Genomic DNA, 12,231 nt, shown 5'->3' on the forward strand with positions numbered 1-12,231 from the left:
TAAACGCTATTTCAACAAATGCTATTTTAGTCAAGCGCTCTATTCCCTACATACCTATTTGTCTATATTTTTCTGAGTATAAATGAGATTTTTGGCAGTTGATTAATTAACCTTAGTCAGGGTTCATACAACATTTGGAAAATTAATTTCCCTGATATTTCCAGGTGCTCACGCACCGTATGTTTTCTTTTAATCTAATATATATAAATATATATATATATATAAATATATATATATATATATATATATATATATATATATATATATATATATATATATATATATATATATATATATATATATAATTATTAAGGCACTTCCAGACTCAAACGAATTTCCCTGATATATCCAGGTTTTGGTGAAATATTTAAAACTTTTCTGATATCTCCCTGATTTTTTGGAAAGAATCTGTTTCACTGATATATCCAGGTTTTCCAGGTTCTCCAGGTTTGTATGAACCAGGTTAGTTTACTGTGAAGAATTTCAATCACAGTTGTCTAACAATCGTAAGCGTACTGTGAAAGGTTTAATCGAAAGTTGGTTAAAACATTGTGCTAGTAATAGTTTCATTATATCAACTCCTTTCCCTTTTAAAAAAAATATAAAAAAACACCTTATCGTATCCATATCAACCTTCGATTAATTGTTCCCTGAGCAACCTTTAATCTTGTTAATCGTATTTTGAATGTTAGTTTAAACTCGTCAGGATATCATTGTTTGAACCTTTCAATCGAAATATCCCTCCTTGTGAAGAAACGCTTTATAATTATTTCACCCGGCGTGAACCTTCACACGAAGGAAGGTTTAATCTGAAGAACCCTGAAGGTTTTCGGGCAGTGAAGACAAAGTTTTCTTCGCTGACTGACACTTTTCCTTCGCGCAGAGAAGGTTTTGGCAGGTAGGGTTTTATTCTTCTCTTCGAATAAGAAGGTTCACACGAGAGTTTTCCAAACTTCACAGTGCGAAGGAAATTTTCGGATAGTTAGAAATTCGTAAAATGCCCACCTCTGGCTTCAGGCATACCTTCTCGCTTCTCAAAACACGTGATTCCGTAAACCCACGCTCAGAATTCAAAAGATAATATGGACCTTTAAGCAACACTGTTTTGGATGAAATTAAGTTTATTTAAAATGTAATAAACTTGGAAAGCTGATACGTTGGGATAATGTGTTTCGAGAATTCTTCTTCAAATCAACCTTAAAAATAGCTTTCTAAAATATTTTCTTATCCTATCTTATTATATATACAACGGACCAATTTCATATAAAATAACCCCTCGTAGTGCAAGTAAATATTTTTGGTATGATTCAATGTGTTGAATAAACCTTTAGACCAATCTACACATAATAGGCTAGGTTGCCCTAATGGTTGATCTGTAGTAAATGGCGATCTTGACCTTGAAAATGGCGATATTTTAAGTAAAAAACTTGAGCATCCCTGAAGTCAGCAATCAATGTGATGATTCCTTTTTGAACAATTAGCGTTTTAGAAATAAATGTAACAGTTCGAAGAGTTTGGCGTATTTATTTGCTGATTCGGGGTAGATTAGGTACGAGTTTTGTCATAATATAAAATAATTAAACCAACTGAACACTTTGAAAAAATTTAAATGGTATTTGGCGATGTGGTCCATAATACTTCCTTGAATTTATGAATTAAGGAGATTGTTATTAAAATTAAACCTTTTCTTTTGCTAAATCTCTGACTTGTCCAGTGTTTTGCTTTAGTGTCAAATTTGTTGTATATTTTGGGAGGTGTTACTTTTTTGGCATGCTTTCTTTTAATGTCAATATGTATTTTAAAATCGGCGTTTAAAAATTAATACCTAGAGACTTGAAATGCAATTATATAGCTCATCTGTCACATCTCGCATCGCCTCGAAATTTTTTACGCTCTCCTTTAAATATACAGTCTTTTAAAAGTTGGGATTCCTCATTTCTCCATCTTAAAGTAACAGCGAGATACAGATAGAACTTTTGAATTTTGAAGTACGTGCGAGATGATATAAATGGGATAGATAGAAAATTAAACTTTCTTAAGATGGTAGAAGAGGCGCTTCCAGAAAAGAGAATGGCGGCAGTGGATAACAGATTCCCTAAAGGCATTTTTAAAGACATTGTTTGGCTGTACCATATCCTTATATTAACACATTCAATTTCTACAACAACCATTGTACCAATAATGTGTTTTATTTTTGCCACAGACGGGCACGAACAAACCAAACATTAAGCAAATATGCTCATAAGGCAGCTCTCAAACACTATGAACTTCCTTTCATTTTTCAGAGTCGCGTGCATTTCATCAATTATAGTATCGCTATCTGACCTATTAAGGGAAAACGTCGAGCGGCAGGTCACTTCCTTGATTAACGACTCACCCCTCGAAATATTAAATCCGATTTAATCACGATTATGTTGATTAAATCATGTTTAATCAATTAATAGAATGTTTAAATCTGATTTAATCATGACTAAATGATTAATTTTGATTTAAATGATTAAATCCTGATTGAAACGATTAAATCATGATTAGTATGATTAAATCGCGATTAGAAATGAGAACGAGAATTAGAATGATTATATTGGTGTTTGGAATGATTATAATTGTGCGTGATTAGAACGAGCTGATTAGAATAATTTAATTTGTGATTAGAATTATTATTTCGTATTAGTCGCGCTCGATAAAATCTCGATTCGACCGATTATATTGATTAAATTGTGATTAAAATGATTAAATCTAATTAAAATGATTAAATCCTGATTAAAATGATTAAATCCTGATTAAAAACATTAGATCATGATTAGAATAATTAAATCTCGTTTAAATCATGATTAGAGTGATTCAATCGTGATTAGATTTTCTAATCTTGATTAGATTTTTTAATCTTGATTACCCTGATTTAATCACGATTACCCTGATTTAACCATTTTACTATGATTAAGACGCACCCAAAATGGAAGTGACCTGCCCCTCGGAAAACGTTAATCCAATTTAAATATGAAAGTGCCAAAAAGCTTACTCTGAGAAAGATGGGCAATAAAGATCTTTGACAGTCTCTTCATCGCTACGTACGACTGCTATCAGCATTCGTTACACAGCTGGTTCTATATCCTAATTTCTCGGAAATGTTTGTATTACATTGTACTTCATCATTTCTATTTGTATTATTAATGTCAGTCTGGGTTGCTATGTAGATATATATATAATAATGTTTATTACATAATGGTAACGAAACTGTGATAAGAAACAGCGATAAAATACTTACATTTGGTAGCGGTTTTATGGGAATGGGTGTGTTATCAATGGTACTTGTCTGGCAACGTTTGTTACGATAACTAGTTGATGTTTGAGTATATTCATTTCTGCATTTTGTACGGAATTGACAACCAAAATCCATATTAATTTGAGATGTAGCACAAATATTTTCCATATCAACATAAGTTGACTGATTTACAATATCATTTATAATCTACAGAAAATTAGATACTATATTTATATCTAGACTTTATTATTTAATATCTTAGAAACCAACCTGTTTCCTCTTCCTCTTTTCCACGTCTTGAAGATTCCACGCGAGTATAAGAAAATATTGTTGGAATGGCATCTGGTTTTAATTTTGGGTGAATATGGTCAGGGCCGTCTTAATCCATGAGCTAAATGGGCTACAGCCCAGGGCCCCAGCCAGTTTTGGGGCCCCGGAAAGACCAGCCATTCAGCCTCTACTCTAGGGATAAGGGTTTAGTTGGTTAAATATTATTTATGATCATTTAATATTTTGTATCTTTTAGTTACGTCTAAAATAATTTGACTCATCGCCACATCGTGTATCATACGGTACCAACAATTTCTATAACCTAACAGCGAGTAAGTAAAAATCTTATTTTCAGTAGGCCTATGTTATACTTTTGAAATTTAAAGTTTAGGTTTGATTATTGTGTAGTTGAATTTAGACAACGGACATACAAAGGCTGACCGTTAAGGATCACAAAGGTCTTAAGAAAATATTTAGCCCAGGGCCCCAAAAGATCTAAAGACGGGCCTGCCTATGGTTATTATAGCCTAATGATGCCAAAAATGGATTATTCCCCAACTCCCTAAAATGCATAGGTGGCATAGTTGGCATAGTTCCGGCATAGGTCGATTTCCTACTGTAAACGTTGCTACTATAGCAAGTAAACCAAGGAGCGGAATCACTATTTATAAGGCATTGTGGTTTTGTATCAGGCATAGCTGTTTTTGTAGGTCGGCATTGCTTAAATAGGCAGTAAAACGATATTGTTAATTATATTATCAATATAAAATGTATTAAGTTATATAGATATATATATATATGTATATAAAGTTTTGATATTCCCTGGAATAAAGCGAGACGACCATTGTATAAGATAAAAAGTTGATAATTAAAATCGGCAGCAAAAATGTATTGTTAATTAAATTAATTAGAAATATATAAATAAAAATATATAAAGCTAGCTATATATATGTATATATAATGTAAAATATATAAAGATATACTTATATGTAAATATATATGTAAATAAAGTTATTCTATTATCTGGCATAGGTCCCTATTTGGCATAGCTTTTTCATTTTCTGGCATAGCTTTCTATTTGGCATAGGTTTTCGTTTTAATTATAAATATTTAAATAAAATATATAAAGCTAGCTATATATATGTATATATATGTTAAATATATAAAGATATACTTATATGTAAATAAAGTTATTTTATTATCTGGCATAGGTCCCTATTTGGCATAGCTTTTTCATTTTCTGGCATAGCTTTCTATTTGGCATAGGTTTTCGTTTTAATTATAAATATTTAAATAAAATATATAAAGCTAGCTATATATATATGTATATATATGTTAAATATATAAAGATATACTTATATGTAAATATATATGTAAATAAAGTTATTTTATTATCTGGCATAGGTCCCTATTTGGCATAGCTTTTTCATTTTCTGGCATAGCTTTCTATTTGGCATAGGTTTTCGTTTTAATTATAAATATATAAATAAAAATATATAAAGCTAGCTATATATATGTATGTATATATATGTTAAATATATAAAGATATACTTATATGTAAATAAAATTATTTCATTTTCTGGCATAGCTTTCTATTTGGCATAGGTTTTCGTTTTAATTATAAATATATAAATAAAAATATATAAAGCTAGCTATATATATTTATAATTGAAACGAAAACCTATGCCAAATAGAAAACTATGCCAGAAAATGAAAAAAGCTATGCCAAATACTGACCTATGCCAGATAATAAAATAACTTTATTTACATATATATTTTTAAATATTTTATATTTATATATTTCTAATTAATTTAATTAACAATACATTTTTGCTTCCGATTTTAATTATCAACTTTTCATCTTATACAATGGTCTTCTCGCTTTATTCCAGGGAATATGAAAACTTTATATACAAATATATATATATCTATATAACTTTATATATTTTATATTGATAATTTAATTAACAATATCGTTTTACTGCCTATTTTCGGAAGCTTTAAAGTGTCAAAGCAATGCCGACCTACGAAAACAGCTATGCCTGATACAAAACCGCAATGCCTTATTAATAGTGATTCCGCTCCTTGGTTTACTTGCTATAGTAGCAACGTTTACGGTAGGAAATCGACCTATGCCGGAACTATGCCAACTATGCCACCTATGCATTTTAGGGAGTATCGATTATTCCCACTTACTTCAAAACAATCAGCTTCGAAGTGCATATTACACACGCGGGCAAACAGAGCCGGGTTACAATGCGTACGAGGGTGGTAGCAAGCTCTGCATGCCACGCGAGCCAACAGCTCCCTACACTAACTATTACCGTTAACCTCAACAAATTTTTATGGAAGGGGAAACCGAAGAGATCGGGCGAAAACCCCATAAACCAGTGGTTAGAGAACTTGCAAACTCAACGCGGAAGGAGTTGTTCGAAGTTTTCACCCTGTGAGACAAGCTGGGATCGAACACGGCTCCTCTTGCTGTAAGGCGAAAGTGCTAACCACTCCACTGACAGAAGACCCCCACGATATCTAATGGACGAGAAAATGACAACGAAACTAAAACTAATAGCGTTGAAATGTGACAATCAAAGAGTGATTTGAACTTTTATATTTCTTTAAGTTATTTTTTATATGAGGGAGGAATGTAGTATAGTGGCCTTCTTGCTTATAATTATTACCGATCGATTACTGTCGACTAATAGCGGCGTCTATTACCGAAAAGAGCAGGAGGCTGAGAAAGTAAAGTTGACATTGTTTTAAAGCGACTGTGTTCGTAGGTACCGCATGACAGTTCCACCAACGAAACCGACCGAGTACTTGTAGTTGAAGATATAATAGAAGAACCTTCTACCAGACATTTTATAACTAACGAAACGAGAACGCAATAGCACTAAACGTATTGAATATTTGTGTACTTTTGTACAATGTCAGCAACTTATCGAAACTTGTGAATTTTAAAATCCCAACTAGCAACTTAACACTTAAGCTAGAGTGCTAAATTTCTAGTTTCGAAAAGTAGAGAAACGATACTTAAAACTTATTGTTAAAAAGTTACTTTTTTAAGGATAAAATGAAAATTTAAAACTGTAGCAAAACTTTCTTTTATTAAACAAATTAATTGACGTTACAACTATTTAAAATAAGTGGTTATAATGTATAACACTCAGTAAAATTTGAAAATAACCCTTGAACTTGGACTTTTTTGCTACTAACATCTAACTTAATAATTTAAAAGTTTAAAGTTTGAGAACCTGGACTTGAGGCGATTCAAGTATTAAACTCCCGAACTAGAACTGGTTTCTAAATATCTAGATAAGTTTTGTTCTTATCTTGACTGTTGACTCTCGAGTTTTGACTCTTGACTTTGAATCTGGAGACCCCTTGAGATATAATTTGAGAATGTTGAGTTTATTAACTGAAACGAAGTAAAAGTGAAATAAATAAGAAATAAATAATTAAATCAAACGTACAAATTTTTTAAATGTGCCTTACTCATTTGCGTCATTTTCTAAGATTATCTTTTAAATAGAGCTTAATTTTGGAAGTTACTGCACAGATTTGTGAGGTAATTTAAATTTTCAGGAAGGATCCTCTCTTTGAGATAAAATGTTCCCACTTTTTGGAAACAATCTATCGCTGGCCACAGAGGTGGCCACTACTGACAGATACATCTGAGCTAAGCATGACAGATTTTTTTTAAAAAAATGGACCATTAGTTTTCCACCAGTCATATACATTTTAATTAATATAAATTATTTTTAGAGTAAAATAACTGTCAACTTCCTGCCTGTCAACTTTCTCTCGCAAATGTTGGTTTTGCAGCCTCCCGTTTGTTTTTATTGTAGTTGGATAGGACTGTTCTAATAATTGATGTTGGTTTTGGCTGCTAGGTTGACTGAGCTATATTTTCTTCTGGAACTACGAAGTTGTTTTATTTTATTTAAAAGATTATCTTTTACTAGTTTGTATTTCGTGGTTTTCTAATATAAGTAACTTGAATCTAGCACCATACTGATTAAAAGGTTTTCATTAATTTTGAAATCCTTGTTCCTTGAACCTTGATCTCAAAGCGTAGAGTCGTCATATCTCCTTTTCTTCTTCATCCATCTGTTCCACTACATCTTCCTTTCCATCTTCATCTTCCGACTCATTTGGGTTTTTTTCCGGACTCAAAACTAGAATTTGCATTTCGTTCTCTAGGCCCGATAGAAATTGGGAAACTATAGGGATAGTAATGGATACGAATCTGCTTAAGCCTCCTCGTAGCCTCCTCAAATGGCCAACTATAACTCGGCGTTTACTTAAGAGTCCATATAATTCATCTTCTAGCAGTGTTGCCAATGTGTGGGATAAATCCCTCATTGTGGGATTTTTGGCGATTATTTGGTCTGTGTGGGATAAAGGGATTTTTAAGCGAAAATCGTTGATTTGGTGGGATTTTTTGCCTGAATTTTTGAAAAAGCACTATTTCCAGAAATTCATAAACAGAAAATAACAGACTTAAATAAATAATAAATAACCATAATATTAAATCTCTTGCAATTTTAAAAATACTGCTCATTTAAGCGTACGTTTCAATCAAAGAAGATGGTAAAATGACTTAACAAAACATTTCCTATAGATTTTCTTTATAAAAATTATTAGTAATTTTCATTTAATTTTTTTCCGGCGCTGGCCTACGAAACTTGAAAATATTTGGCATGTTTTCCGCTGAGTTTTGGGAGGGGGCGTGGCTAAAAACGTGTAGGGGGTTTGGCTGGAAATTTTGGAACTGGACTGTGGGATTTTCGCTCGTCAAACATTGGCAACACTGTCTTCTAGCACAGCGGTTCCCAAAAGGTGTTCCGCGGAACCCTGGGGTTCCGTAAAAGGGTCACAAGGGTTCCGAGAATTCGCAGCGCGGCCATCTTTGTTTGTGTCAAGAGTTTAAGATGAGTAAAAAAATGAGTTGGGGTTCCGCCAGAATTAGGTGGATAATTTAGGGTTCCATAGCAAAAAAAATTGGGAACCGCTGTTCTAGCAGTTTTAGGGCTTTGGTAACAACAAGCTACAACGAATGTGCAAACTATGGTATTGGTTGTCACTTGGACTTTTTTAATACAGCAATTATGTTGCGACCATTATCCTTTACGGAGTAGTTCAGGATGATTTTTCCGGATTGTTTAAATTGTACTTTATTCCAATTTCTGTCAACACTGAAACAAGTTCTTTATAGATGTTATATGCCGTGTGTGTTTCATCGAATTGGCGACATGCCACTGTCATCTGTTCAACTGCTTGGGTGTCAATTTTTTAGTAACATAATGGGTTGTCAGAGACAAGAAACTATCGTTCGCTCGAAAGCTCCAAAAGTCTGTAATAAATGCTAGCGACTTCAAAGCTGGAAGGTCCTTTTTCCATATCGTTTTCATGTTTTCAATCATCGTATTATACATATTTGGAATAACTGTTAATGAAAATGTTGTTGTACTAACTACGAAGTAAGAATACCTTAGCTCCAGCACACGAATCAGATTCACAAACGTTAAGTTTTCTACGACGCCATAAGGTTGAAAGTTTGTTACTATAAGCATATGTAGCATAATTACTCATAAGTATGCCACTACTCTATTTCTTCACTAACGGTTTGTTTCACAGATATTGCGTCATCCGTATTCTACGTAATTTTTGACGTCATATTTGATGTCATATTTGACGTCATCGAATCCCAAATGCCGATTATGCCGTCGCCAAATTAGCTGTACGTTTGATAAACCGACGGCCATTATTTTAGTAAACAAACCGGTTTGAACAACCAAGGCTTAAGAGCTAAAATGAACTACAATATACTGTCAAGTGCTGTTAATGCAATTAATATGCAAATTAATGAAGTTTTCGGAAACTCAGGTTCTAAAATAAATTTGCATTGCTGGTGGAATATCCATCCCACTTCGACATTGACTTGTTCCATTTTCGGTTCTCTGAACCATATTAGTCATTTTCCCCAACCTTTTCTTTTTCTAAACTACTCATTATTTAACTTCATCCGCACAAACCGAGCGCGTTTATAAATTTCAATAAAGCTGCATTGGGCTCATTGGACTGACTAAATTTCCGATACAAAAAATTGCTTCTCAATTTAGAGGTTTTCCATTGGCTTAAATACATATGTCAGTAGCCAATAGTATGACTCCCAAAATTACTAGGATGAATAAAAAGGGTAAAATCTAACGTAGTCCACCTTTTTACTGGTTAGTGGTGAAACAAACCGTTAGTGAAGATTTTTGAATGGAATAAAGGTACAGGGGCATACTTATGAGGAATTATGCTACATATCCTATAAGTTTTGCAATGGCACTTGTAATCGCCTTTTCCCGTGGGTGAACTTTATGAAATTGGTTTCTCTTTGCAATACACGAAACTATAATTGGTCGGTGGTGCTTTAATAGTGTGTCTTGCTCAAACATTGTCTCGTTTTCATTTTTATAGACGCCTGTAAGGTGGTTAATTTAAAATAACAACACTTTACGACGACGGATACTTCATGGTATTATTAAATTTGCCAGGAGTAGTACTTGAAAAGGGGCTCTGGCCCGAAAGCTCGCAAAATGTTTTTAAAAATATTGTAAGTGTTTTTAAAATAAAATTACTACCATGAGGTATCTGTCTGGTAAAGTGTTATTATTTGAAATCAATTAAAAAACATGGTAAATAAATCCAACATATACGATTAAAAGGTGGTTGGTCATTTGGAGATGTTGTTCTCTAGACTTGTTTGCTTTGCCATCGGTACTAGCTTTAAGTTCAATGGTTGAAAATATGCCACGTTTTCCTGGTATTTCTGACGCACTGCAAAAATCTAATACATGAATTTTGTCATGTCTATCTGGTGGAAATTCTATTAGAATAGTACAAGATAAAGGTTACGACGCTGAGCTATGTACTTATCAAAATAATAGACCTGCGTGTATTTTTTATTCTAATCTCGTATCACATTTTCTTTTGTAAAAATGTTGTATAACTTATATTCACTTCTCAATAAACGTTCGATTTTGTTATGACGATCTCATTCTTTGATCCATAATTCAATTTTCTAACAAAATCTTAATAGTAGTATAATCTACTGTTGGGGAGACTGGTTCGAAATTTGAAGCGCTTAGATCCCCATTGTGTTCTTGCCGAAACGTGCCTTTCTCATATGTCTTCATTTTATTACACTCCATGAGAAGCGTGTAACCAAATAATTCAACCAAATATTCCGTATACTAATTTAGTTAGGCTTTTAAATCTAATATATAGTACACTACTTACCATTTAAGAAATTAATAACCTAAAAGCTGAAAAATAGTACTAAAGCCTTATAATTTTATTTATTTTTGATTAACGTTTAAGCTCGCTTTATACTGAGGCCCTAGCTATATTAGATAAAGAGTTGTTAGTCGGAAAATGACCGAGGCCTTTTTTCCGGAATATTTTCCGTATTTTTCCGAAAAAAATAAATGTTTTAATTCCATGATTAGTCTAATATTGTTTGCAAATTTAAAGAAAGCGGAATTTTCGCTTCATTTTTTCGAATCTAAAAGTAAACTAAACCTCTAGACAATTTTAAATTAAAAACATTTAAAAAAAACCTTAAAAAGTAATTTATGTTTCAATGATTTTTTTTGATTTCCAGAAAATTTTCCGCATTTTATTTTTCCGGAAAATTAACAATTCTAATTAGTTTTTGATAATTGGCTAATTTTCAAATACTTTCTTATCTTATTCTCAAATACCGGATTATTTGATTTGAAAAATCGAATATTCGTGAATACTTTGAAACTTTAATCGATTTGCTGAATCGAATATTTGATTTATTATTTGGAAGAATTATTTTCTGTCAAGAAATATTTTTCACACCACTATACTGTAGACGCGTACAGTGAAATAGGTGCATTTCAATATCAACTTAAACCGTTTGTTGAGTACTAGATAAAATATACCAATATCCGACTAAAAGTGCTGAACATAAACGTGTGAAAACGTAGGCGATAAAGCATGTACATGATAATGTTGAATTAATTTGGCGCGGCGTTAGAAAAAACAGTTTTTTATTTACTTTTGAATTTAAAATTTATTTCCAGAGCTATGGTTTAATACGGAGATGCTGGTCGATTGCATTCATTTTCCCGTAGTTATCCTTAATAAACCCTTCCCCAAGTTTCACGAAGATGATTTTCAGTTAAACACTACATATATTTATCTTTGTTTAACAAGCACATTGATGTACTCAAGTTATTGAGGTGTCCATTAGCAATTGTCTTAAATTGCGAAAGTACATACTACCTATTTCAAAAATAACACCATGACAAGAAGTTTACGCTTGTAAAAACGTTAAATTTATTTTCAAGCTCTTGATATTTATTTATAAATTTTAATTTTTAAATATTTATTATCTTATTTTTAATTTATTTGTAATTTCCGTTTGTGTGGTCTTGGATATAACTTCGAATTATACATTACCTCATTGCAGTTTCATTTCTTTGCGAAAAAAATATTATTATTGTTATTGTGGTTTTTATTTTTAGTCAACATTTATTCAATGAATAACCAATTTTACAATTTTCAGGATTTTCTTTACAACAATTTTACATACACCAGCTTCCAAAGAAAATTAATTAAACATAATTTTTTTAATTCCTCTTAAGAAATTCTCTATCAGTTAGGCAACATATATA

The sequence above is a fragment of the Leiobunum rupestre genome, chromosome 11, assembly GCF_980474605.1.
Source record: "Leiobunum rupestre chromosome 11, qqLeiRupe1.1.hap1, whole genome shotgun sequence".
Lineage (NCBI taxonomy): Eukaryota > Metazoa > Arthropoda > Arachnida > Opiliones > Sclerosomatidae > Leiobunum > Leiobunum rupestre.